We start from the raw sequence: 4,964 nt of genomic DNA on the forward strand, positions 1-4,964 counted from the left end.
ATCCCTCACTGATGGGGCTTCGATCACTCCCACCAAAGGTGGTGAGGGAAGGGCAAGCCCTGCACAGCCTAGGCAGGGAGGGGACAGAGCCAAAAGTGGCTCATCTGGTGGGCATGGGAAGCTGAGGCATGCAGCCCTGGAGGGCAGGGGGGGCATATGCCACCAGGTCTGTATTCAGGGGATGCATCCATGCCTCACCCTATCCCCCCCCCCCCCAAAGTCTGAAGTGGCTTGCAGATGGCAATGTATCAGTCATATGCCATAACTGTGAGAAGGGATAAATTTGCTGCCAGGAAGCAGAACAGACCAAAGACTTGGACAACACATCCAGTGTAGGAGATCGACTTGTTGTTTAATAGGGAATTAGACATGGATTTGGGCACGGTCACTGAGATGGAGCCAAGGTCCACAATGGACAAATTAATAAAGAAAAAGAACATGGGAGGATGAAGTTCATAGTTTAGAGTTAGAATTGTGATGATGAGGAGATTCCCCATCAGGGCTGCCAAGTATGCTGTTAGAAAGATAACAAAGTGTAAGATCTGGAGCCTCCGAATATCAGAAAAGCCCAGGAGCAGGAATTCAGTCATGGTGGTTTGGTTGGACATTTCCCTCTTCAGCACATAGTGCAAGGCCTGTGAAAGAAGGACAAGAACAGTTGCCAGGATTAATGTTACAACAGTTTTGCATGGTAAAAACTGTCAGCCCGCTGAACTGCACCTGAGCACATGTATACATGTGCACCTGTGTGAGGAGCAAATCTGCTCCCAGTGGGAGCAGTTGAGTGCAGGGCTGTTCCTACCCTACAACAGCCAAGGGGAGCTCCAGGCTTCCCCAGGTTCAGCCCTGGGCTGGCAGGAGGCACATGGCTCAGGCCCGAGTTTTGGAGAGAGAGGGGAACTGTCCTGAACTGGGGGACAGCTCCCAGCTGCACATATCTTGGGATCCCAGGATTTGTGATGCCCTGTGCCTGACAGTGGGCCTAAGCAGCACTGGGACTGCAGGGAGAAGATGCAAGGGGGTAAAAAGCTGGACAACATATACACCTTGTACTGCATGCCAGAAAATATAATTACAGGGCTCTGAGCTGGGGCAACACCCTTGTCTTCTGAGCAGATCTGAAAGCAGCAGAAGCTCACAAGTCCCTGCTGCAGGGGGATACCAAAATCAGCCTTCCCTTGAACCGGGCTGGGAACAGCTGGGGGCTTCCCCCTGTGTATGTATACCCCTTTAAATCGAGCAGTGCTGCAGTGGGGAGAGGAGGAACCAAGCTCAGACCCACCAGCCAGTCGGGGTACCTCATTTAGCAGGATAAGGGCATGATCCCTCCCCGATCTACCCTTCATGGGTCTGGCCTTCAATCCTCTTTGTTACATGTGATCTTCATTTCCCACCTAGCATGCTGATGGCATCTTTAACAAAACTAACAGGAAAGGCCTGGTGCTGCTTCCACCTCTTGTCTCCCCTCTCCCCGGTCCCGGCAGTGCTTACCACCCCCCTGCCCCCACCACTCCCCATACTTGGGCACAAGGCATTACTCCAAGCCAGCACCATCAAGCTGGACTAAGATCCTGATCTCCACACAGAAGCCATGGACAGGTCTCCCATCCTGGTCTAATGATGCGGCCAGGAGAACCCCCGATCACCTGATAGAGGACTACTGTGCTCTGGGTGGCATGCTGAAGGAGTTCGGTGCCCAGGTGGTTTTCTCTTCCATCCTACCAGTGACCAGACGAGGAAGATGGCAGGAGAACTGCATCAGAGAGACCAACTGCCGGCTTCGGCAGTGGTGTCTCGAGGCAGGCTTCGGCTTCCTGGACAATGACCCGCACATAACGACGAGGGACATGCTCAGATGGGATGGGCTTCACCTGTCCCCCAAAGATAAGCGTGTGTTTTCTACTAGGTTGGCGGATCTCCTCCGGCGGGCTTTAAACTAGGCTCATCGGGGGGAGGGGAGTACGAGGGCAGGGGAAGCTGTGGACCACCAAACCATGTGGCACCCACAAGGACAGCCCAGCCTGAAGAAGGAGAACATTGGGAACCTGAAAGCCATGGGGAGGCCAGCACTACAGAACAGGTAAGAAACAAGAAGGTAAGGAACAATGGGCCCCTTGGGACTGGGAGCGGGGGGGCAGCAAAGGCACCAGTCGCAGGGCTCAAGTGCCTATATACTAATGTTAGGAGCATGGGGAACAAGCAGGATGAATTAGCGCTCCTGCTTGGACTAAACACCTATGACTTAGTGGGGCTAAAAGAGACCTGGTGGGATTCATCCCATGACTGGGCGGTACAAATTGAGGGCTATAGATTATATAGAAAGGACAGATCGGGGAAGAAAGGGGGGGGGGGTTGCACTTTGTCAGTGAGCAATATACATCAACCCTCATTAAGACAGAATCTGAGGTTGAGGAAGTAGAAGGATTGTGGGTTAGGCTACATGGGGGGCAAGGAGAAAGGGATTTGGTGGTAGGGGTCTGCTACAGACCCCCACACCAAGGGGAAGAAATAGATGCGGGGCTCCTGAGGCAACTCTCAGAGACCATAAAAGCTAAAGAGGCGGTGGTCATGGGGGACCTAAACTACCCGGACATCTGCTGGGAGACGCAGACAGCAAGGTCCCATCGCTCACGCAGGTTTCTAACCTGTGTACAGGACCTCCACCTGACACAGGAGGTGCATGGTCCCACTAGGGGGAATGCCATACTGGATCTGGTATTGGCAACGGGAGATGACATGATAGGGGACCTCCAGATCGGTAGCTATTTGGGAGACAGTGATCACCTTATAATAGAATTCAACATAAGACGGCGAGTGGGTAAGGTAACTAGTAGGGTGAAAGTGCTAGACTTTAGGAAAGCTGATCTCATTGCACTCATACCATAAGTCAAGGACGCACTGCAGAGTAGGAGTTTTGAAGGGATGGGAGCCCAAGAAGGGTGGCTGTGCCTAAAGGAAACGATCCTTCGGGCACAAAGCAAGACGATCACCGAGCGAGGCAAAAAAGGGAAAGGGGCCAGGAGGGTTCCATGGCTGACCAGAGAAATCCAGGGCAGCCAAAGGGACAAAAGGGGAGCACATAAAAAGTGGAAACAGGGTGAGATCACTAAAGATGAATATACCTCCTCTGCTCGTGCTTGTAGGGAGGCAGTTAGGCGGGCCAAAGCTACCATGGAGCTGAGGATGGCAACCCAAGTAAAAGAAAACAATAAATTGTTTTTTAGATATATTGGGAGTAAAAGGAAGGCCCAGGGAGGAATAGGACCGCTGCTAAATGGGCAGAAACAATTGGTGACAGATAGGGGGGACAAGGCTGAACTTCTCAACGAGTTCTTTGCCTCAGTGTTCCTAAGTGAGGGGCACGACAAGTCTCTCACTGGGGTTGTAGAGAGGCAGCAGCAAGGCGCCAGACTTCCATATGTAGATCCTGAGGTGGTGCAGATTCATTTGGAAGAACTGGATGCCTTTAAATCGGCAGGCCCGGACGGGCTCCATCCGAGCGTGCTGAAGGCACTGGCCGACATTATTGCAGAGCCACTGGCAGGAATATTCGAATGCTCGTGGCGCACGGGCCAAGTCCCAGAAGACTGGAAAAGGGCTAACGTGGTCCCCATTTTCAAAAAGGGGAGGAAGGAGGACCCGGGCATCTATAGGCCAGTCAGTCTCACCTTCATCCTTGGTAAAGTCTTTGAAAAAATTATCAAGGCTCACATTTGTGAGAGCCCGGCAGGGCAAATTATGCTGAGGGGAAACCAGCATGGGTTTGTGGTGGGCAGATCGTGCCTGACCAATCTAGTCTCTTTCTATGACCAGGTTATGAAACGCCTGGACACAGGAGGAGGGGTGGATGTCGTATACTTAGACATCAGGAAGGCCTTCGATACGGTATCCCACCCCATACTTGTGAACAAGCTAAGAGGCTGTGATGTGGATGACTGCACAGTCCGGTGGGTGGCGAATTGGCTAGAGGGTCGCACCCAAAAAGTCGTGGTAGATGGGTCGGTCTCAACCTGGAAGGGTGTGGGCAGTGGGGTCCCGCAGGGTTCGGTCCTTGGACCGATCCTCTTTAATGTCTTCATCAGCGACTTGGACAAGGGAGTCAAATGTACTCTGTCCCAGTTTGCAGATGACACAAAGCTATGGGGAGAAGTGGACACGCCGGAGGGCAGGGAACAGCTGCAGGCAGACCTGGATAGGTTGGACAAGTGGGCAGAAAACAACAGGATGCAGTTCAACAAGGAGAAATGCAAAGTGCTGCACCTAGGGAGGAAAAATGTCCAGCACACCTACAGCCTAGGGAATGACCTGCTGGGTGGCACAGAGGTGGAAAGGGATCTTAGAGTCCTAGTGGACTCCAAGATGAACATGAGCCGGAAGTGTGACGAAGCCATCAGAAAAGCCAATGGGACTTTATCGTGCATCAGCAGATGCATGACGAACAGGTCCAAGGAGGTGATACTTCCCTTATATAGGGCGCTGGTCAGACCGCAGTTGGAGTACTGCATGCAATTCTGGGCGCCACACTTCAAGAAGGATGTGGATAAGGTTGAGAGGCGACCTTGTGGCTGTCTATAAGTTCATCACGGGAGCACAGAAGGGAATTGGTGAGTATTTATTCACCAAGGCACCCCCGGGGGTTACAAGAAATAATGGCCACAAGCTAGCAGAGAGCAGATTTAGACTGGACATTAGGAAGAACTTCTTCACAGTTCGAGTGGCCAAGGTCTGGAACGGGCTCCCAAGGGAGGTGGTGCTCTCCCCTACCCTGGGGGTCTTCAAGAGGATGTTAGGCGAGTATCTAGCTGGGGTCATCTAGACCCAGCACTCTTTCCTGCTTATGCAGGGGGTCGGACTTGATGATGTATTCAGGTCCCTTCCGACCCTAACAACTTTGAATCTATGAATCTATGAATCCCACCCCCTGTTCTCTGTGGCAGCAAATTGCTAATCTAATGGCATCTACT

The sequence above is a fragment of the Alligator mississippiensis genome, chromosome 15 (genome assembly GCF_030867095.1).
Source record: "Alligator mississippiensis isolate rAllMis1 chromosome 15, rAllMis1, whole genome shotgun sequence".
In the NCBI taxonomy this organism is placed as follows: domain Eukaryota; kingdom Metazoa; phylum Chordata; order Crocodylia; family Alligatoridae; genus Alligator; species Alligator mississippiensis.